This window comes from Rissa tridactyla, chromosome Z, assembly GCF_028500815.1.
Source record: "Rissa tridactyla isolate bRisTri1 chromosome Z, bRisTri1.patW.cur.20221130, whole genome shotgun sequence".
Taxonomy (NCBI): domain Eukaryota; kingdom Metazoa; phylum Chordata; class Aves; order Charadriiformes; family Laridae; genus Rissa; species Rissa tridactyla.
The window spans coordinates 80,345,895-80,370,938 of record NC_071497.1 but is presented as its reverse complement, the minus strand read 5'-3'; positions in this window follow the sequence as shown (position 1 = coordinate 80,370,938).

Below are 25,044 nucleotides of genomic sequence, written 5' to 3'. Positions count from 1 at the left end.
ATGGGGGTTACTATTCCAGTCAGTGAGAACTTCACCAGACTGCCACTACTTTTCAAATACAATGGAAAGAACCTTAGCAACTTCATCTGCCAGTTCCTTCTAGACCTGTGGATGGATTTCATCAGGTCCCATGGACTTGTGCACCTTCAGGTTCCTTAGATGGTCTCAAACCTGATCCTGTCCTACAGTGGGTGGTTCTTCGTTCTCTCAGACACTGTCTTTACCTTCTGTGACTTAGGCGGTGTGGTTAGAGCTCTTGCTGCTGAAGATTGATGCAAAAAAGTCATTCAGTACCTCAGCATTCTCCATATCCTGGGTGACCACCTCTTGTTTTCTTCCAGAGAGCATCCACATCTTCTCTAGGCTTCCTTTAATGTTTTGCCTAAAATTTAATTTGTTGCCAGTTTAAATTGTTGACTAAAAACTGGTTTAAAAAGATAAAAACCATTTTTGAATGTCTTTTTAGCAGATTGATGTGCTTACCTCTGATTGAAGTCAAGAGAACCTAAGGGGTAAATATGTGTCTGAATGTTTTTCTTAACACTCACAATCCTGAGCATATATTCAGATTTTTTTTCTAAATGGCTAGTCCTATCCACTTGTGATCATATCCAAAGACAACAGAAGTCAACAGCAACAATCACTTTTTCAAATTTTAGTCTTCAACATCTGATTTAGTCCTTGAGACACCCTATGTAGTCAGTGGAGAGAATGAGGCCATGATTTGTTTGATTTGTCTCATAGGGCTGTTTTAGGGCGAGGTGAAGCTTATCTTTATGAGTTCCTGGTTTTTTTTGTTTGTTTGTTTGTTTGTTTTTTTCTCACTATAAAGGAAACCTATAAGGACTATAAAGGGAATCTAGTGGAACTGACTCATATTTAGATGTTTACATTCAGTTAGTATCTTCAACTTGTACTGTGTAAAGGTGAGAAGGAGTCAATATTCTGGCCAGGAGTCAATATTCTAGCCAAAGATATAATGTTTTTTTTTATCCAGAAATTCCTCTGCTGCAACTCTTAGGCCATCTCCCTTCCTCATACTTTTTAAACAAAAGGATGCCAGTTTTCACTAGTGGCTAATTCAGTTGTGAGGCAAAAGCAAATGACTGGGAAGGATGTAATAATTACAGCACAATGTGATGATCCTCTAGTGTATTCCCTGAAGAAGTATGATCTCAGAGAATTTCTGCTAGGCCCTCTTCAAGTAATTACTGTCAATTCATGCTTATCTGCCAGCTCTCTCACCAGGTTTTCTTTTCCTTGCCTTCCTTAGTGAAGATACCGATTCTGACAAAAGGAGCCATTTGTCAAGGAGCCTGTATGCCAACTTTTCTTTCCCTTTCTTTGCTGAAATTATGCAAGAGATTACAGTCCAGCCTGAATCAATATGTACCTTATCATCTAAATAATAGAGTACATAATAATCAATGTCAAATGGACATTGGTGGTAGCAGATACAGCTATGTCATTCAGCAGCGGGCTGCTTGCCACAACCACTTCTGGACGTCTTCATTTTAAACATGTGAAATCACAGAGGGCTTTTAAATAGGTCACAGAATGGTTTAGGTTGGAAGGGACCTTAAAGATCACCTAGTTCCAACCCCGCTGCCATGGGCAGGGACACCTCCCACTAGACCAGGTTACTGACTAAGTAATTGCAAAGTCTGTAGTTGTAACGAAACTCAAAGAGGTTTTTTTAACATAGACTCTTCTCCTTAGGGACAATACTGGAAAGGAGGAGTCCCTTCAAGGTATCTCTCAATGTTACTTATGGGTAACATAAGACAGCACGGGACAGCTTTCCTTGAGCATCCACAGCAATGGCTCTGACTTCAGCCTGTCCTGGGATGGAGTGACAATCACAGCATATGTCTTTGGTTACTCTCCCAGGGTTTGGACAGGGGACCCTCTACTTACAGCTTGCGCATAAGCCTGGTTTAGGCAATTACAAATTCAAATCCTCTAACAATTAAAGGCAGATGGATTCCTAATCTAGTCATTACATTAGTTAAATTCTTGAATGGAAAACAGAAATGGCTCAGACTTGCTGTGAGTGTAGCAAAAGGGACTGCTGTTTAGAAGGTTTTACCATCTAGTACCGCAAACAGTAAATCTGCAGGAGTAGGAAAAAATAATCTGGTGTATCCACATGCTTTCAATAAAATCACAAGGGTTATGTAACAACAATTTATTTGAACCAAAATTCCCACCTTTGTTTCTTAGACTGCAAAACAAACATGAAACTATTAATTTCTCTGAAAGTCTACATGATCTGAGATCCTGAACACGAATTCTTTTCCTATATAATTTCTGATTTCAGTCTGAGAACACCCTAAGAATCAAGTGAATTTAGGAGTCCATCTGTATCATTTTGGTAATCCTGAAGCTATTTTGATGCAGAACACGAGACCCGATGTAGGACTCGCATGTCCCACTACTAAGCCAGCCTCTCATACACATCTGTGTCGCTAGACAGGGCTGCATTTTGGCATCCGTATGTCATTGTTCAAGAGATTGCTTCTTTCCTGAAGTGCAATATTCACCTTCTGTTGTCAGCTTGGTCTTCACTACATCGGAGAACAAAGGTAGTGACCTGAAGAAATATGTAGGGTGGGACTTTTACCTTTTTTTTTTGTTTTTTTAATGTTTTAAGCATAAATTTTAGTTTCAAGACTATCCATACAACAGGTGAAGGGTAAAATAAAAATGAAAATGGAAAAAGGTAGAGCTCTTTACCCTGACAATTTGAAGAGGGTGCTTTAGCTTTTTCAGATGCCAGCCTTTGCCTCAGGATTTGGGGTTATTATGAGCTTGATTTGCCTGTCAACTAACTAATCCAAAACAACTGTCTTCCCCCTCCTAGTTCCTCCAAGTCGTATAATTTCTCTGGAGGACAGGTCCTTTTTTGTTTGGTTTCTTTTTTTCCCTCTTTTTCCCCTGGCACTGTCAGTAGTTCACCCAATAACTTACTTGCTACCACATTTTTAAATTTCCTGGTCTTTTGGTGGCTGAAGAAATTCAGTAATGCCCTCTGAGGACTTACACAAACATGTCATTTCTTTGCAAAACATCCCCTGATTTTGTCAGTTGCATGAGCTAATGCCAGTGAAACTCCAATGCTTTGGAAGAAAATCCAGGGGCACCTTGAGGGTTTTATTTTTTATTTTTTTGTAAAGTTCAAGATGATTAATTATATGGGACTCAAGATATGTAAAAGTTATCCAAGTTTTCACCATTAATCACATAAATGAACAGAAAATAATTAGTTCGTAGTGACTTTCTGGCTTATTATAATCAGCCCAACTCAAATCGACTTAGCCCAGAGAGCCAAATATAGCAAGGAAAAAACCTTGAGGCATTTTTTCGCTATGTGTTGCCTGTTATCACACAGTGAGGTTTCTGTTCAAATGATGTGCCTTATTAAGGCAGGCGAAACCCATTTAAACAATGTATCAGAAATGCAGACAAGCTGCAGAAATATACATGTATAAAGGGTATATTTTTCTTGAAATTTATTGATGGCTAAGCCTGCTAAAACTTTAGAAAATGTGTTTTCTAAAGCACTGACATTATATTTTTCTAGTAATACAATTGGCTTTTTTTTTTTTTTTAGTCACTCCTTTCTCCCCTCTTGCTTCCCCTTGTAATGGGCTTGAAGAATGGCAATTATTCCCTTTTATTTTACTGGCTTAAACCGTGTGCTTATTAGAATAAATGTTATCATTACCCTTTTTATTTTATGATTATTAATTTTTTATTTGATTGCCAATACTTTTACTGTAGGCTTAAAGTCTTGAATATTACATGTGACGGAACAATAATAAAATGGAAAGGCTTGGATACGATTCTTTCTTTCTTTTTCCTAATAAATATAACTTTAATTCCTAGAGATCTATTCTAAAGGTAGGCACCCCAAATTATATTCAAATTGTTAGTAGTTCTGTCATCCATGGGAATTTAAGACCTCACTGTCTTTGGCATTTTGACTGCATGACATCAAATTGTATTAGAACCGTGTGTCTTAAAGTCTGGACATCCCTGTGTCAGCAGACTGCCGAGACAGACATCCTGTCAGGTGAGTTTCACAGACAGCACACTTAAGTAAGTAAAGTGATAAACTTCGGAGTACACAGGAGAGTTGTCTGTGTCACACGTCACCAGAACTGTGATGTTGAGTCAGGAAAGGTGCACAACGGGGTACAACTAAGACAGGGTCCCAGGACTTTCTCTGGCTTCAGAAGTGAAGAGGCAAGGCTCATGAGAACATCAGACGCTCCTCTTGGTAGTGTTTTGCCTTGTAACTTCACTCTGATGATGCAGCAAACAGATTTCCTCTGTTTCGAAAGCTCCCTGGAACTACAGCATGTAGCTTGGACAATTTAAATTAAAAAAACATTCTCTAAAGGTAACATAGCTCAAAGGCAGAGATGAAATCTGGTCACAGTAATCTTCTAAGCAAAAGAAGCAAAGTCAGTGCAAGTAGACTCCAGCCACACAGGATGATGACACAGTGGAGAAAGGGAGGTGGTCAGAAGCTACAACTTCACCCTCCACATAAAATTTCCAAATATGAACTTTGCAGCAACTGTGCACTATTACAAAGCATGACTGTAAATGAGATCATGAGATGATTCAGCCTTCTTAAAGTTAGCTACCTCTATTCAAAAAGCCTTTTCTATTTTATTCCTGTACCATGTAGTTGTTTCAGGTGTCAGTTGTTTCAGCATGGAGTTTAAAACAAAGAGCAAGGAGGCACCTAAAGACAGTGAGATGAACAGGTAGTACCTTAGCAGCTCCCTAAGAAAAGAGGAAGAAAGAATACTCGGTCTTACTCTTCCCGATCTTGATTTTGGTACTTTCATCCTAATATAGGCCTCAGAGTGCTATCTTTCAAAAAATAAAATCAGTGCTCAGTGCTTTTAATTTATCACTGGTAGAAAGATGGCATCATTTGCATAAAAGCCCAGTTTTACTGTGCTCATCCAGAAAACAAAAAATATGCAGTTTGGTTCCCTCTTAATTTGGGTAAGATTCTCCCATGTCAGAGACATGGATCCAGATCTCTGCACAAACTTTTCTGAGGAGAACATATACACAAACACTCCAGGGAACAGAAAACATCCTCCAAGCTACAGAACACAAGAACTGACAGTATGTGTTTGAGAAGGTGGATGCTTAGAATAAAATAATATGTGGGATGAAAAATAGGAAAACTCTGTAGACGCTCAGTGCCATACAATAAATTACAAGATTTAGGGATCTCTGGAAATGGAAGTTGCATCTAGGCTTTGATAGACACTCATTAATGAAAAAGTCATGACTGAATGCAGAGCTCTCACTGACTTTGTATTCCCACCATAAAACATGTATAAGGGAACATCAAGACCTACTATTTTTCTTTTTTTTCTTCTTTCTTAATTCTCTGATAAACCAGGTACCAATGATTACAGAACCAAATCCAAACCAAGAATGATTTCGTAAAACAAGGAAGTGTAGCCATTTCTGAGAGAGACATTCCAACCTGAAATCTGTATTTCAGTTAATGCTCATTCCTCGGTCCATGTCGTGACATCTCAAAAAGCTTTGCAACTGTCTGAGAATTACAAAATGCAAGTGAAGATACTGAGCTCTGCAACCTTGATTCAGTCATTTTGCCTTTCTGCTTTTCTACCCATGTTTTGTCTGTTCAGGCTAAACTCTTCTTGGCAATGCCAGTCTGCTATTATATTTGCACAAGCCCTAGTACAAAAGCGCCTAGAAAACAGCTGGAGCCTCTAGCCAGCAATAATGTAAATAATAATAGATTTCTTTTTCTCTAAACGGCAATGCACATGCATCAAACAGGGTCATAACATAAAGATCTGTAATAAAATAATAATAAAAAATTGAAATACAATTGCTAATAAAGCATCTCTTCAAGTTTTCTCTCTAACACTATATGTGTATGTGCGTTGGTGAATGTGTGCGTGTGTCTCAAACATAACAGAGCCAAATTAAATTTTGCATATTATATCAAAACAAGTGCAATCACAGTAACCATTTATTTCTCGGCATTTTCATTTCTTTTTTTTAATGAACTTTCCCTGAGGACATTCTTACAATTGAGCATTTATTTATTATAAGTAACAAAAGGAATTTTGATTGTTCCAGCTGTGGCAAAGAAATACACTTTGATAAGCACACAGTACCACAGATGAAAATAACAACACGAGTAAGTAATTAAAAGCTTTGGAATTTAAGGATGAAAATCTCCGCTGATATTTCTCTGTAGAATTTAATGTAGTTATGGTAGAGAATTGGGGCCTCAGAAAAAGGGAGCTCGGGAATGTTTGACCTTATTTCCCCATTTCTCTAGAAGAATTTCATTTCTTCCATCTTAGGCAAAAAGAAGTCTTACTAATAAGAAATCTCAGCCTACCTGTTTGGAAGACTGAAAATATAGGAATATAAATTATGTAAAAAAAAAAAAAAAAAAAAAAAAAGGTTGGTTTGTTTGTTTTTGTATTTATACATATGGTAGGAAGTAAAGGAACAGCGTCATACAGGAGCATCCCACAGAGACAGTCTACATTAGGTACAAGATCATAATTTTTTTCTGGATGAGAACACACAAGCAACTTGCCCTGGAGAAAAAAGTTCCTATGCACAAGCTTAATACTAATTATTTTATTTATGCTTTCACATCATTGTGACTTCAAGGATTTTGTACATCTTTAACCTGTGGTAGAAAAGGATAATCTATTTCATATATAGAACTGGGATAAGAAGAAAGCACACAGTGCTTTTAAGCAGCACTATGTATGGAAATATGAGTCTGTTAAGTGTTTCATTATACATTACACCATCACAAAAAAGTTCTTTTTCATAGTATTGACAAAAACATTTACAGTTTAAAAAACACTTTTAAAATTTGTGTGGTTTTTTTTTTTTTTTTTAAATACTGTGATTACTCTGTATATGAAGATTCATGACTTAAGATTTCATAGACCATTAATAGTTAACAGCTTAACTCTGATAAATGTCTCTTCAGCTGTTTATTATTTTTCTTTGTAAGAATCACGGATTTTATCCCCCCCCTCCCCCCCGCCATGGAAGTCAAATGATATGGAATGGAAGACAGCAGTGGAAAACTTGTTAGTCATTCCAGCATGGCAAGACCTAAAAGCCCTCATGAGAAATGATGCAAATTTCTCCCTGCCTTGATTATCTGCCCAGGGTCACAGCAATGCAACTATTACTTTTCTGATGTACAATCTGGGGCTTGGATGCCAAGGTTTGGGGTATTTGTGGGGATTTTTTGTTTTGTTTTGTGGTGGTGGTGTTTTTTTATTGTTTTTTATTTTCTTTCTTCAAAAATCTGACAGGTCTGAAAATCTTTTCTCCTTTGCACACACTGGGGGAAATGCCTGTGTATCGGTATCAAATTTGGCAGGACATCCCTGCAGTTTCAGGAGCATCGCTGGAGGAGGATGACTCAGGTGTTGATTGTGAAATATTTCCCCTCCCTAAGCAAAGCATAAGGGAAAGCAACAAAGTACTTTTGGGAAGATGACTGAGGTGTATCAAGGCTGGTATTTCTAGCAAATAAAATGCAGGTAATATAATAGTTCCATCAGCAAAATGGAGTAGGTGGCAGAAGGCCTGGGTGTTTGAGGCAACGAGTTTGTGTTCAAAATGACAGAAGTGCTAGTAAGGCTTATTTGCAGTACGTTGTTGTGAAGGGAGCAGCAGCAGTCAATGTGAAATTATATGAAAATGTATGTGAGAATTTTTAGTAAATTCTTTGGGGCATTTGCCCAAGTTTAGTCACAGCTCAAAATCTTTACTCCCGCCTTATTAGTTTAAAGCTGTGATGGAAACTCAAAGTGACAGTGCTGTCAACACACTGAGACATAACGCCACAGAGCACTGTGCTTCCGGGCCAGCAAACAAAACATCATCTTCCAAATGAAAAGACATCGAAATAGGGAAAAAAACCCAACTGTTTGCTATGTATCATCAGCATATAATACTATAAAGTAGAACAGCACATTTACTAAGGAATGCAGGGGCAGGAGTGCATGTGTAGGGAGATTCCGTTTGTAGCAGCGCTGTAATAAGAAGCCTAATTTATTTATCTCTAAATTTGTGTGATGATGGGGTTGAGCAGTGGTAGTAGCCTGCTATTAGTCTGACTGTTTGATTAAAAAGAAAAAAGAACTTCCTCCCCTCTTTCAAATATGCATGCACAAAACAAAGTGAGAAAACCATAAAGGAAAGACCTAGTGTGTGTAGTTCTTCCACACAAAAGTAAGCAAGGCAAGATGAAAAGGCTTTGAAATTATATTTTCTGTTTAAATTCAGACCTCCCTCACTTTCGAGGATGCTACCAGGCATTAGTGTGCAGATCTGCTTCCAGAAGAAGCAGCACCTTCGCTCCACTGCTTCCTGTAACATCTCAATAGGAGACTGAAAAAGGAATGAATAGGATCATGGAAAGCATCACATTTCCTCCTTCCACCTGCTCCAGCGAAGTCTCCACAGCAGCCTTCATCCTTTAGGGTTGGAAGTGTTGGTGGGAATGAGGATGGGGACCAGCAAAGAAATTATATGTAATGAAGACAGCTCATCTGACTTCATGGCTGTGGTCAAATGCTGTGTCTTTTAGACTTTATGCAGGCACACTTCCCATGGACAATGGCAGTAAAGATGCATAAGCCCAGTCAGAGCAAGCGGACGTATAATCTGGATAGATTTAGAGAATGATAGTGAGTCGAGATAATCTTAGCGACACTAAGAGATACAAATATATAAAGAGATAACAGCGTTTCTTCAAGATCTACATGGCGTTTATGACCTCTCCCCAGGGTCTCTAGATATAGGAGCGTTTGCTAGCTTGGATGATGCAGGACGTGAGCACTAGGAGTCCATTATCTGGGAACAGAAACAAATAAAGACTAACTTGAAAATTTTCCATTGTTTTTACAAAAGACCAAATCTGCCCCCATCAAAACCCGAAAACCAGTTTTATGCCCACTCTCGCACACTTGGACACACAAAACCGTGATTGACGATTTCAATCATAAAATTTCCTTGCTACCGCAATTAATATGTTACTATTGTTACTACTGTGAATAAACATTGTTATTTTTAATAATTGTGCAACAAGGGCCTTTAAAAAAGACCAAAATACCGAACTGCCAAGAGTTAAACAAAAAAACACACGAGGAGGACGCCCCAGATAAAGCGTAACTTCATTTAAGTTCTATACTTAACTACACTTCATTTATGTGTAAATGAAAGTGCTGATCTGGGTATATTGGGAGAATTACAGCCTCAGAATAGGTTGTCATATAAAGCACTAAACATGCCAAGTCTCTGGTGTTACAGCAGCACTAGTATGTGATATCTGCAGAGTCTCCTGGTGAAACGCCAAAAGGAAAAAGGGAGCATTTTGTTTGCTTCCTGCACCATCTCCCTCAATGACATAAGCCACAGCAACAAAAACACTTTGTTGGCATCATTGCGTCTGCTACAAGCATTTTTCAGTGCATTAGTGTCAACGAGGTGATCTGATCTTTTCCTACCCTACACGAATACATTAGCCAACAGTGGAGATTAAGCTTTAGAGACTTGGTGACGAGCACATACTAAAAAAACCTAACTTTTCCTAGAAGAAGCAATAGACCATGAAAGCGAATAAGAGAGAGATCCTACTGAGAATGCCCTGTGAAGGTCTTCTCCTAACCCTCTTTGCTCCTCACTAGTAACTGAAGGTTGAAAAATTCTACAGATGTAGCTTAGATACAAAACCTGAATAGACCAAGGTTTTAGTAAAAAAAATAAATGTTCTGCTTTATGTTTTCTAAAAGAAAACATAACCAAGTAGCATCATCTCAGATAGTTTTCAAAAATTGAGCCAATTCTTTTGGCTCTGAGGCAGTTACAGAGACTTGAGTTTGCGTACTTTAATGATGAATGAAGCCCTGTAGACCATCATGAACTCAATTGCTATGGTGTCAGGGACTATTTGCCATAGTTTGTGATCAGAACACTTTGCTATGTTATGTGACACAAGAATTTTGCTTGTAATAGCACGTTACACTTTTCCTGCCTCCATGTTTTATGTTCTTTCTGCAATTTTCCACAGCTGACTGGTTAAACATAAAGGAAACAGCTTTAGCACTGAACTGCACTGTGAAACAAAAGTCTGAAAAAGTTGAATGTAATCTCTGAGCCTTCTTGGTGCTTCTTTGTTCATGGTTCCAGCTGAAACTGTTATTTGAGAAACAAACATTTCTACAAATTCTACCGCCTCCCTTATTCCAGAGGTCAGCTTAAACCTGTCCTATAAATCTATATGCTAGACATCCAGGTAGCATCAATTAGCAGAGATAAGATATCCTCAGAGTTTCACTGGTTCACACAAATTGAGCATATAGTTCTACAATTTTTGAAGCAAGGTATCTGCAGATGAATTTAATGAGAGTTATGACTAACTAATGTCATGGAGCCTCCAGCATTTTAATAGGAGCACTTAATGACACTTCAAGACTTGATTTTCACTGTTTTGCTTAGAATTTTTTAGGGGTATGCAACACCGCTGTTCTTTCTCTGTCATCCATGTGTCTATAATAATAATTAAATAAGCATGATTTATCACTAACAGAAATTTTCTAAACCACACAGAATTTAAAGAACTTCAAAAGATTTGAGGGCTTCTGATAATTCCATTCTTATGCTCTTTTCATATCCTCTCTAAGGATTTATCAATATTTTAGGATGGAATCCACCTCACTAAAGCACAAATGTCCAAACCTCTGATGTTTAAACTAGGAACCCAGGCTCCCTTCATAGTGACACTGTGCCTTGGTTTGGGCTGAACACACTGACACTTTCAAAGGGAATTGAGGCATTTTACAGTGATTTGCAATTAGGAAGTGGACCTACCCTTTGCTATTGGCTGAGGAGGAAGACTAGTCTACCAGCTTAGACTCAGCAATAGAATTTCAGGATGAGACAGCTTGATTAATAAATCCTATTCATTCCATTTAGAAGGATTCACAGAAGCATCAATGTTTTCCTTTTTCTTCTCTCCTACATTGAGTACAAGACTTGCTAGCACCTCCACTGCTTTAGAAGAAAATATACCCTTGACACAAAAGATGCAAAGCCTTTGAACTTCTTCTTTGCAATAGGAAGGGGGAAGTTGAGCTCAAAAGCCCTGCTGATGTCCTACGGTCCTGCAATAGCACAGTATCTGTTAGTTGATGTTACGAATTGGACTTCAACCCACATTAGAGAGGAGAGAATAAATAACTCTACAGCGTGTGCTAAACTGACCTGAGGGAAAATTCCTATTAGCAGGATACAAATCCAAGAAGTCTAGTTGTACTATAAAACCAGAGCAAAGGAACTTGTTCAAGGGGCACTGTTTGTGCGTACAGCTGGCAGTGCAGTGAGGCCTTATTCTTCATTGTGGCATCATTGCTGTAATGGAAATAAGAAATAAATGTAATAAAAACACCACAAAAGGCAGAAGAATAACGCCTGTCTTAAAACTCATCAGATTAATAACGCAAGGAGTGATTTCAGGAAAGGAAATTAAACTGTTAAAGCAAAATACAGCAAGCTCTGACGCAGAAAATACTCCCTGTGATTCCCATGGTCGTTTGCTTGAGTAGGGAATGTTGGGCCCAGGCTGTAAGTGAATACTGACAGTTTGTGCTATATAGCTGGCAAGGTTTAAAGCGGAAAACAACCATGCATGGGGAGAAGGGGTGGAAGGAAAGAAGAGCGATACTCTGGTTCCTATATCCCCAGTTCAAACCTCGATCCCTGGTAGTTAAAAAGCGGAAGATGAAAGATGAAGGACAAATAGATAGGAATAATGTGTGGCAACACGTGAGAGGATCGCAGACTACATGCCATTAGAGTGTGCTATAAAGGATACGTACAGTAATTGTCAATGTGTACAAACGGTACCATCCATCTCAAAGCCTTTCAGTATTTAAGTATAAGATACCAAGTTTGTGAGTACTGGATAGCTTCTGATGTTTCACTAGCTACCTCAGCTAGGACAGCAGTCCTCAGAGACTACCAGCTCTACACCAGTAGAACTTTAGGAGCCTTAGCAAATTCTGTGGCAAAACAAGACTCGTTCCATATGGCCACCTAGACTCTGAAGGTGATTAAGCTTGCACTGCAGAACTGAGAGCTCGTATTCCTCATGAAAGCCCTTTCATCATGACTGTTAAGTGGTGCACCATAGTTCATCTTGCTTCTTAGTAAGCTTTACTGGCTTAGGCTCAGCATTTTGTCAATATAGCTATGTGGCCTGCTGACTGGAGCAATAGTGTGTGTGGACAATTCAGCACGTGCCTCCCTCCATGAACAGGAATGTTTCTAAATGCCTAAATCACACTAGTTGTATACTGGGTACAAATATGCTGGTTTGGATCTGGCTGTAAATAGATAGCTCAAGGTTACATGCTAAGCCAAAGCTAAGAATTGACTTCCCCCTCTCCATGTCCAGCCCTAGGCTATACTCTGATCTGTTAGTGGGATATACATATTCATGTTTTCATAGCCTCAGGAACCAGGACCTTGTACAAGGCCTCAGACATAGACACAAGTCTTCTCTTGGTGGACAGCAACATAAAGCGATAGAGCAGAAAGGCAGGCCATACACTAAAAAGAGGATGAAGCCAAAGAAGGCACCAAAACATCTCTCAAGGACCTCCACAGAGCTTAGAAGTTGTTTCTTCTGCAGATCTTCTTGCCTGCAGATATGCTGTTTGCCCTTTGAAGGATGAACTCTCCCTCCAGCACAGAAAGCTTAGTGGTATGGGCAAGGTATGACTTTCCTTTCCCCTTGCAGCACCTTTGTTCAGTCTATAATCTAGTGGGGCTATACTCCCATCAGCCTATGAAACCGCCATCCTAGGAAATTGCACAAGGATCCTGAAACGACCCTACTTCTGTTAAAAGTATCTCCCTTGAGCATATGTTGAAGTACCATGCACAAAGACTAAGTTCTACATATGCGTACCCCCACGGCCTTAATGTAATTTGCAACTCAGTTTTCCAACTGGATTTCCCTCCCTTCTCCTCTTCTTCACAGATGTATTCTTTCCTTTGGATTTTTCATACTAATGTAACAGCATAAAGCACAACATGGTGGATTCATTATCTGAGCCACCAATATAAATTTCATCCATCAAAACACAAGCTACAGACTACAGGCCCTATCTTCATAAATTACATTGGAAACCTTAATGGAGGTCTCATTCTACTGTACTATTATTACAATGATACAACAGGAGATGTGTATGCTTTAAAAATTAAAACTATATATTCCTAGTCATAGTAAAGCCTCCCTGTATAAAGGCTATAATATGCAAATAAAAAATTATTAATCAAACCTTTCCAAAACAAGGTGAAAGGATTTCTCCTTTTCTTTCCATGCATTGCTTAAAAAAAAAAAAAAACAAACAAAAAAACAACTTTCAGAACACCCATTTTTGATTCTCAAAATCTTCCAAGCGTATGTGTACAGATACAAGCAGGACATATGAACATTTGATAGTCAAAACTGAGTTTCTCAGTTTAAGTTCCGCACCAAAAAAGGAGGGTAAAATCCTAAAAATCTTCTGCAGGACCTGACTGGGTCTTCGTGAAGCTTATCAAGTCTTGGTATACAGCCTTTCAGCCAGAGCTGCTTAATTTGAAGTCAGTCTGGTAAATCTTTTAAAGTAGGACTGATCCTCTGCTGGAAGGAGTTATGGATGTGATGATGATGTATGATGGAAACAGTATCTTCAGCGACTTTGTATTGTTCTCATTAGGAAGCAGCCCAAACCTACAGATAACAGAGCCAATTTATAAACCAGCATCAGCTTTGTTGTTCTGATACCACAAAGACACTCTGGCAGCTCTCGTGCAATGCCGGGACCTGGCAGAACAAATACTGAAGGAAGTTGCTTTAAAACAGAAGCAAACTCCTGCTTTTTATCTTAGGCCTGCAGTTTCTCTAGCAGATTATTCACAAAATTGTCCAGTATTTTCACACTGAGGGTAATTCACTGGCAACTATAATGAAATTGCAGCTAAGGAAAACCGACTAATACAGATTCATGTAAGGAAACCATATGATACAAACGTACTTGTTGGGTATCCATTTGATTATCTTTGTTGACTTCACTTTATTTCTTTTTTTATTTAAGAATCCCTCAGACAGATGTTTTTTTCTACTTTTGTTTTCATATAAGACCTAACCCAATCCATTCAAAATCTTGAGTATTTTTCAAACTGAAGCAACATCAGGCAACAGCTGCATACTGCAATTCCACACAGGAAAATCCATGCAAAATAAAACAGTTGCGCTCCTCTCCTGAAATAACTGGAAGAATCCTAGTCCTTGAGAGTCAGAGGAAAAGTGATTTTGGAGTAGGAGAGACTGTAATTAGCCAGAAACTGAAATACATTTGACCTGAACAATTACTTTTTATTAAGAGAATTGTTGTTATCTTTAGAAACAAAAACCATCCAGAGTAGATTAAGGAAGTCCATTAATTGCTTTTATTCATTTTAGGGATCAGGGGACTGGAGAACTAGGGAATTCTGTTTTCTCTCTTGAATGCGGCCATCTCCCTAGGCCCCAGGGATGTTGCTCACAGGAAGAAACCAGGGTCTGTGCTAAGTGCCTTGGTCAATGTATCCCATTTATATGCTCCAAATCGCAAAGGCTCGGCACTGTAACTTCCTCCCTCCGAGCATCATGATGTTACGGCTACAGAATGGTACCAACTGCTGGATGTGGAAAGAGTTAATCCTGATTCCTGAAGGAAACAGGTAGCTATGTTACTAATGCTGGATGAGTGAAACAGTCTTTATTCTCCCTGTGACCCCATGCTGCCAGCTGCAAGCCTTTCACAGGCACAGGTTATTACCTGGCACTTGAGGAATGCTGTAGCTCCCCTCCATTATTCTGATGAGGTTTTCTGTATTTTCATTTTTTTTTTTTTTTTATTCTTTCTCCCCCAGAGCACTGTATCTTTTCCCGGGAACAAGTCACTAGAAGGGAGCTTTTTAATCTGTCACTCAGGGACACATATAAGCAACTACCTGTATAACAGGGTTTGTGGGATCTGGGGAAGATTGAGTTCTTCAGTCAAGACTTGAAGGTGTGACCTCCTGATTTAGAAGACAGAGTGCTACTTCTGGAGTTTACCACTTCCACCATCCTCCCCATCTGTTTTTGTCAAGCTCAAGAATTGTGCTGCCAGTGGAAAAGGCTGCAGTTCTTAATGAAATCAGAAGTGCTGGGAATTAAATCTGTGGTTTCTGAAAGATCATCAGCACTCTGTTTTAACCCCTTTTTCTTTCCTTTTTCAGATTCAGATCTTTCGCTGTTAAAATCTTCAAGACACTTGTGGTTTTTTTTCCTTTTTGCAATTCATTTGTAGTATTTGTTTACAAGGATGATCATTAGCATTCCAAGATATTTTTTTTTTATTACTGTTCTTTGTTATAATGTCAGACAGAAGCGTAAAACAGACAAGCAGACAGACGTATAACTCAGGAAAATACTCAGTAAACCACAGGAGACATCTATGGAGCAAAGACATAAATACTGATTTTGTTGGAGTAAATCTGAGAACAAACTTAAGGCAGTGAACAGATCAAATTTTCAGCTGATGAAGACTGGTTTCACTCCCCAGCAAAGGATTCACCACTCAATTTACCTCTAGCTTTACCTCCAGCTGAAATAAGAATCTGGAGTTTGGAGGCTCCAGACGTTGGAGCTGAGAATAAGAAGAGCCATACCCTCAACAGACATCACCTGGTATGGAAGTACACCTATCTACAGAACCTGAGGCATTTGGTACTATTCGTCACTGAGGCAGTTAAAAATAATTTCTAAAGATGTTCGGCCTTCTGATCGTCCTTTTGTTTGTTTGTTTGTTTGTTTTTGCCTTTTAAATCAAGAAAATGCAGACAATAACAGAACTGCACCCAACATTGAGGAGACAGAGCTGTTGTCCTGTGGACAGGCACAGGACAGGAGATTAAGTTTATCTTCCCATCTTTCATAGTCGTTGCCTGGATGGCTTCAGGCAACTAACTTCCCTATCTTTCAGTTTCTCCATCTCCAAAATAATAAGTGATCCTGAGCATCTTTGTAAGAGTTATTGCTATTAAGATTTATTGTGAATCAGCTGTTTGGCTGTTATTATTGTCCTCATTATTGTTAATACTTATTACTATTATTATTGTTATTATTATGCTTCTGCAGTGATGAGAACAGTTTAAAGCATATACCACTGTGCTGGGATCTACAACTTGCAATAGAAAAACTAGCCTGAAAGATAACCTTGCCACTAACAAGGTAAAAATGAGAGCACCAAGCAACTCGATAGCCTGCTTCACTGATAACAAGGCTTTCAAATACCCTGAGCTGGATTCTGTTCTCAGCCAGATGAGTGTAAATCTGAGGGGTCCTGCTGAGGTCTGCAGGACTATAGGGAAATTACTGAAAATCAGAATTTGGCCCAGCGGTACTTAAAGTAAACGTGCTCACTCTAAAGGACCTAATACGGGTTGGTGCTCAGTGTGCTACACAGAGAAAGAAAAACAACAGAGACACACACATGCTAATTAAAACTGCAGATGTGACTTGGTGGCTAGATTAAATAACACCTCTGGAAAGAGGGGGAGCTGCCAGATATGAAAGCAGAAAGCTCCTCAATTAAATTGCTCGATGGGCTGTTGCTGATCTAATTTCTCCTAATTCCAAGAAGCAGAACTGATAGCCCTCTCTTTCTGAGTGACGTCTGTCAGTTAAATGCTGACCCATACCTACTCCCAAACAGTAGTTTGACTTCTTCTCTGTACAATTTACCCAGGAGATCAGGTGGATATTTAGAGAGATCTCTTAAGCACTCCTATTTCATTCTATTCGGGTGAAAACAGAGCAGACAGGGCACATGTGGGACTAAGGCTACCAGAGCAGCTCGTTTTTAGCACTTTTTAGTTGCAGAGTGAGTATGGAAAGCCTAAGTTACAGACAAGACAACAGTCAGCAATGCAGATGGAAAATACATGGGTCAAGGCTATGCATGCTAAAGCCAGCTCTTGGCAGTGCTTTTAATCTCTTAGGCAAAATCAGCCCTATTTCCAAAGGACCCGGCTAGATGGCTTGCAAGAGAATTGCACTGCCACTAAACATGCATGACACTTTTCTTTCGGGTTACGTGAGTCACTAAGAATTTAAAAAATTCACATCATTCCTAAGGAAGAAAACAAACAACACACAAAAAAACCCCACAAACCGAAAACTGAAAATAAAATAAAGCTAAGCCTCATTGCTGAAGACATTGTCTCCTGTGGTTGCTATTCCTACAACAGCTGCTGTGTGGCATTGCTCCCCTTCAGATGAAAAGCAGCAGTGTTCAATGCCAGTGAGTCAACAGCGCTCGCTGTAGCGCATTTCTTGAAGACTGTCCTATTCCCTGTCCTCGTAACAAACTGTTCTAATTGTTATGTTGACTATTATGGCTAAAATTGCAACGCTCTGCTGTTCAAGAATTTTTGTCTATATTTCTGTAAAGCTACAGGGAGCAAAAAAGTGCCTTTTACAAATTATTATTATTTAAGAAAAAAAAAATGCCTTGAAAAATAATCTGCTGGCTACGAAATCTATTATGGAATATATTTCAATTAAAAGGCTACATAATTTATATGCATAAGCTTTTCTTCTGTCAAGTTTATATTTTTGTTGTCTTGTCATAATGCCCTGAAGTAAGCACTTCTGAATTTTAAACTTTAGCATTTATCTTAGCAATCACGCTGTGAAGATAAATATCCCTTGAGGAAGATACACAATTGGATCTTGTATACTAGTAAGTTAGGCTTTGTACAGGTTATTACTGCACTAGGAAGCATGGGGGTTCAATAACAACAATTAGCATTTAGAGATACACTGTTTATGTTCAGTGTATTGTACATGCACCAGTTAATTAAAGCCATGCAATGGTTGTGATTCTGAAGCTCAGTTCTGGGATCCTTGGAAACATTTGGGTGGCATAAAAGTGTCATAAACCGGTTGAAAAATCACCATTAAAAAATTCTCCCGGTGATGAACTTTCTGTAGGGATCTTTTTTCTCATGTCTGTTCTAGCACAGGGCACATGGAAGCAGTATGGCTGAGAACTGCTATGGTAAAGCAATACTTCACAGCCACAGCAGCCACTCCTGAGGTGAAGATGGCAGTTCAGCGTTTCTCCAGTTTAAACAGTTCCTGCACACCTTTGTCTGTGTGAACCATAAGAGTGAACTGGAAAATTACCATTTTTCTTGTGGACAGGCTGGTTTTTAGCTGGCTCATTTCTTTGATCCAGTTTACTGAGTGGCCATATACAAATGCTTGGGGCCAGCAGAACCTGGGGAACAGCTTGAGAAGAAAATACCTTGAGACAACAACAGAACAGTGAGGACCGTCACATAAGCGAGCATTCAGTTACCACACCTTAGTTTCAGGATGCTAATTAGGCTAGGTGTTTAACTTACATAGGGGTGTAGTCACCTTCAAGCCAATCTAAGACTACACTATTAACGAAAGGGGGCAGCTACCCTCTGTGGCAAAGCACCAGCAGTCGGATGGCCTTGTGGTCAGCCAGGCCTTACTGCAAAAAATCCAGAAAAAATTATTAGGAATAGTGTTAGCACTGGCATGGGGAGGAGGTGGTAATGCATGGTTGGGAATAAGAGTAAAATACGTGTTCATGCCTTCTTGACACCTGTGTAGACTTAGATTAGCTGAAACTGACGGTGCAACTGCACCTATGGACTTGCTCTGGACGGGCCTTTGAAGGGGTCTCTCTCACTTTGCTGACCACAGAAAAAAATATATGGCCATGGGACCACCAAAGTAGACATTAAATTAGCTTTTGAATAAAAATTAGAATCAATAGGGAACTCTGAGACAATGCAGAAAGTCCTAGGAATAAAACTGGCTTCCCAGCACATACTTCCTGTCATTCCCTGCAAGGTCTCCCTTGAGAATGGTCCTGATGCTTCTTCGACTTACATGGGAAGAATCTGTCCCCCTAATGTGGACAGAAACCTATGACAAATGAGAAGGTGACCACTCAACCAGTGAGCAGGAGAGCCAGGAGCTGGTCCCAGTGTCTCCTTGCTGGCTGCTCTCCCTTCCACGCTGCCTGCCAGCCTGCAAGAAGCCACTGCGGTGGTTATTTATCTCTACAGTGAGGACTTGCTCTCAGGCATAGCCTTATCGATTTCAGTGCTGGCTATAGTGCTTGTTTTGTAACCTGAACAACTGAGACTCTTCTCTGCTAAGAAGCATGAAAGCTGAGCAGATATTAGGACCCCACAACACTTCAGAGAGTATTACAGCCTTTGTCCTGTGCTGTTACTGCTTTTGGACTTCTTAAGAGGTGAAGATCCAGATCTATGATTCTTATGTTTGCCAATATAAGTTCAAGCGCCTTTTTTTTTTTTTTAATCCTTGTTCCTGACTTCATACAGAAACAAAACTTTTGTGATCATGATCATTCTGTCTAATTCCCCTCTCCCTGCCAAACTTTTGGAGCTCTCTGCCAGATTCAGCTAACTGTGGGACATGAAAATTTATATTTAAGGTCTCAAGCATGTTTAGGGAAAGTGACAATTTTTTAGGGGATCCATTCCCAAAACAGCATGTCCATGAAAGGACGTTCTGCCTGGAAGGATGCCGGGTCAGTTGTCATCAGCTGTTACAGCCCAGCAGTTACCAAGCACATAGCTCAGGACCCACTTCTACATGCAGTGACCTTGCACTGTCCTGTAGAGACACGGCGCATAGAAGGCAGCAGGAATATTATGGGACAGTATGGGGACTTGTAGGGTGATGGGACAGTTGTTAAAAAAGGGGCTTCTGTAGTTTTGTTTCTAATGGATGTTGGATTTATTTCCTTTCTTATCCCTGTTGACTGCTGTCCTGATTGTGACAATCTTGTTTTTGTAGAATGAACCTAGAGATAGGGCCCCAGTCAGCTGTTCAAGGCACGGGGAGCAACTGTCTGTCCTCGGCACTCAATACATTCTTTTCCTCTCTCCACGCACGTCTGAGGAAACAGGCAAAGACCTTAAGCCTTGCCAGAACCGTAGTTCAGCTCCCTCCGGTGCCCAGATAAACTGGTGTGTAGCAGTACTCTGTGCTAAGACTGCGTTTTGCAACTGACCAATTGCTCAACTCAGATTATTCAGAGGAAATTTCCTGAAACCACATAGGCATCTAGAAAATAACCTGACAGTGAAATGTGTGTATATATGTATACATGTATTCGGGCACAGAAGGTTTGAGATTCCTTTTCTGAAGGTAAGAAAATGCTGCCCTGATCAATTTAGACTGAGAGTTCAGGGCAGTCTTACTTGCTGATATTACCTTGCAATTTATTTTTAATTACAGGCATTAGTGGGAATTCTTAAAGAAATTTACTAAAATACAGTTCTTTTAGAGCTTTTCTGTGCCAGTCCAGTTTTTCTTCTATGTCTCCCTTTGTGACATCCCCCAAACAGGCGAGGTTGACATTTGTGATCACTGTTACCACCTCTTTACCTTTATACTATTGTCTTAAACAATCCCAGGGCTGAATTTCAGGCCAGTGTGCTTTCTATAGCGTCTCACCACCAGACAATCCCTCGGGGTATGATGCACAGAGCAGATTCCCCCCCCTCCCAGGACAGTAGGGTACACATTGTACTACCACACGACTGTTCCCTACCCAGAGATTCATTTTGCCCTGAACTCATTCATGCACTGGAGCAGAAAATAAGAACTAAAGAAAAAATATAAGTACATAAAAAAAAAATAAAATTAGACTTACATATAGTGTAAATCAAAGTAATTCTACTCAAGTCAATACAGCTATGCTGATGTTCACTAGATGAGGGTTCAGCTTAAAATTTCTAGCCGTAGAAGCAGCCGTGTTTCAGCATTACCTGCAGCTTTCTCAGAGTACCAGTATTTTAAGCATGCAACAAAACAGCAAACCACAGTGTAGCCATTGCTTCCTTGTCACTGGTTGCTTATTTTAGACAGGAAGAAATCTGTTCCTTTCAAAATATAATGGAAAAGATTACTAACCACCAAATATACAGCAGCTGGAGATGCCAGTTTGAATGCAACACACAGATCAAAACACAAACATTTTTAACAGGTTCTAGTCCACAACCAAAAAAATTAAGAAACTGTATATAGACAGCAATGCACTTGTTCTATCCATGCTGTCTGCTTTCATGTGTTTTGATCATTTAAGGATATTTAAAAAAATAAATCTGATGAATGCATAAAAATAAAAGGATTCATTTTGCAATTGTAACCTAATCGGTTCCAAATCTCTGCAGGTTGTAGGACACACCACTGAGCTGAAGTCGTGTTGAAGAAACAGCTTAAAATGACTCACAGTCCCCTGTTTCTGGGAAGATTAGGTATTTGGAGGGAGAGGGAGAAAGGGCAGGTGCTTAGGATTTTTTGTCATTCTTTCCCCAAAACAGAAAGGAACAGCTCCAAATGCTACAAGCATCCTGTTTGAAAAGGTGACTTCAGAGTGCAGGACTACCTGGATTTATTTTCCCAGACATGGAAAGTGGCACTAGGTGGGCTGCGTGATCTCCTGGCAGTTGTGCTCTTTCTTTGTGAAATGCTTTGAGATTTCCAATTTCAAGCCACTGGTGCAAACAAAAAGTCTTAGCAAAATTAAGATAGAGGAATAAGTTTTCTATAGGATTTTTAAACCAATCTGAACAATTCTATTTGCAGGGATATTATTCTCCCTTCAGATTTATCATATGATGTGAAAATTCTACAGAAGGGGTAGCATCCATTATTAAATTAAATGGCTATTTAGAGCAATTTCTATAGAATCCAATTTAATTTCTATAAACCCCTATAGGTTTCAAACCTTTTCCATTCTGTAGGATTTCTCCATAGGGACAGTTATTAGTGGCTGCAGGATTTGATTCACAGCAAAGTTGTTTTGTGGAAAGGAAAAACGGCTTCACTATGAAAGATCTCAGTGTAAAGGAGGGTCTGCTTTTGCAGGCAACTGCCCTGGGCTGATGCAACTCCTGCAGCTGGAGTCAGGCTGGATACATCCATGGTAGTGATATAAAGCTATATAGGGGGTCAGGGACACTTCACCCAAGTGACATTTTGAGGGTTCAGCCCCCAGGCAGGTCACTCCCCCCCACACCTTTTTCTTTATTTTTGAGGGAAACTTGTAGAGCTACCAGCTGAATGGGAAATCATACTGCTCATAGTGAGTAACTCAGGTATAAAAGCAAGTTCTTTCACAGGGGAAATGGCTCCTTAATCTGCCATTTGGTAGATGCTGGTAGTTTCTCAGCACCAAGTTACACTCTATCGGTCTAGCTGTGATCGTGTGCAGCTCTTATTGCCCTCCCCATTACCCGACTGCTTGCAAACCATTTGAGGCTGCATTTTATGAGGCAGCAATACACACAGTCTCCCTAAACACCGGTTCAGGACAAAGTGCAGAAGAGAAGCAACTCTGCCAGAAGCAATAGTTCCCCCACCCTAGCTCAGATGACTAGCTAGATAGAAAAAAACAGATTCACCATCTCTCTTAAACACTGAATCCCACTCTTGTGCCTAAAGTACTTTGCAAACACATGTTCCCAGTTGCCTTCCTAGCACACCGTGGCCCTTAGAATCAACAGCAGCGAGCAGCAGCGCAGACCGAGGGTTTCATTTTGCCAGCAGCCTGCAGCATTAAGAGCGTGCAAGTCGTACACACCTTAAGTTTTAACGGTTGCTATGGCGATGAAAGGAGGCATTACAAAATGCACAAGCTGTTGAACATGTTGCCGGAGCTGAGAGGAAGAGCTAAGAATAAACTTTCGGCTAATTCTCCGTAACAGCGCGCTCCAAGCAGCTGCTGCTCGGCCAGCATCACATCCCAGTCAAGCAGCTCGTTAATACGAGGCAGATTGGAGCAGGAGGGTGTCGCCCCGCCAAGAGCTCCCAGGGCCTGGTACCTCGCAGCCACACCGCTGCTTCCAGCGTGACGGCTGCAAATGGAGGCTTCTAAAGAAAGAAAGGGCTAATTTTATTATGATGATTATTATTACTATTTAATTCCTCATTTCCGTGGGGCTGACGGATAAAATCACGCCAGCTGCGTATGAATAACCCTTCTTTATTTTAATGCTAACTGCCAAAGTCCCCTCATGACGAAGGCTTTGGTGATCAGCTGGAACAATAGAAAAGGCGCCTGCCTGGCCCTACTGCCGAGAAAGGAGCAGGAGTTTCGAAGGGGGGACAAGGGGTGAATGTCACCCGTCATCACTTGTGTAGCCGTGCATGTGCACTCCCACCCGGGCGTACCCGAGGGGAAACATGTCAGGGGTCCTGGCCCCTAACACAGGGGCAAAGAAGGCTTCAGGGATTTTTTGCACGCAGAGTAGCCCTGCCTCCCGAAGCATCCTGCCGCACAGACACAGGATCTGAGTGAGGCCCAGCGAGCAGGTAACCGCTGCATGTGCTCCCCCAGAAAGCTTGCCTGGGGGGCAGTTTTTCCTTTTTCATTGCCCTCAAATGTGCGTCTCCACACTTGCTGATCTGAGGCTAAATTTTCTCAGCAGCCGAGGGTGGGAAGTCTGTTTCTCTGCCTGATAAATACCCACTAGATGGCAACATCCCTCGTTCCCTCACCCAGCACTGCAAGGGCCGGATCTCTCTTGGCGCAGGGGTGTGTGTATGGGGGGCGGCAGATAAGACACGGGGATCTGGGATGCTATCGTGCGCTGAGAATTTCCGAAGCACAAAGAAAAACAGATCATCAGAATATTCATTAGCAAACTTATCCTAGTTTTAAAAAGAAAATTAACTGTCAACAACAAAATCTGCATTACCTGTATCTGTTGAGGACATAGAGGGGTATTTCTGAGCACCTGTCCAGAAGCAATTTCAGGCCTTGTAACTGAAATAAACACCTCCATTAAAGATACAAAGAACCATAGTCTCCAACACAATTTCATCCCCATACTCCTTGCCCTCTGTTCTCCCAGACTTTTTCTGCTGCCTTGTCTTTCTCACAAGCATTGTCTTAAACTAGTTTTGATTAGAAGCATTTTGTGTATTTGTCTGTTTACATATCTGTAAAGTGCTCGTCAAACTTTGAGTATAACATACAGAATGACAGTTAACTATCCAGGCTTCCTTGTGTACAGAATATATTCAGTCTCTCAGTCTCAAATCTACGTACATATATTCTCATGCATGCATACACATACTTGGAAGCACTAGACATGCACCTAAAAACATGGAGGGAAATAAAACTTGTTGCAGAAGACAGAAGACAGGATGGGATGGAACTTAAAAGAAGAAACAAAAAGTGGATATGCATTTCCACAGAGTGCTATAGTTATTCAGCATTAAAGGGGACAGTGCAATAATATCACCATCTGATGTGACAGCTCATCATGAAGTAGAAAAGATCAAGTTTTGAGTCTCCCGTGTAGGTCAATATATGGCAAGTTTCTCAGAGATATTACCCTAGCCCTGACACAGGTATCTGGTAGTGATGTCCTGGGTGATGAGGCACCCGTGATTCAATGCAGAGAACCAAGCACTCAACGCTATGACACCCCCAGCGCGGGCCTTGCTTCACAAACTGATAACCTTCAGTCTTCAGGTTTTATCCACCTTCTTAGTTTCAAAGGCAGGGCAGATGTGTCTCTCATGAGAAAATTAGCTTATTGGTATGTGTTGAATTTGGCTTGCTTGTTTCTGTTTCCTTTTCATTTGAAATACATGGTGCTTTTGATATTACAGTTATAGAACTTTCCTATTTGTTTCCTGCAACATAAGCAAATATGACGTTCAAACCAAACCCGTCTGTTTAAAAAGGGACAAAGGAAGGAAGCTTGGGGAAGAAGTACTGCAACCATCTCTACAGAAACTGAGGCTGGGAATGAAAAAGATGTGAGGAACTATGAGATTTGACCTGTTGGCTTATGCTTTCAAGTAGGGACCTA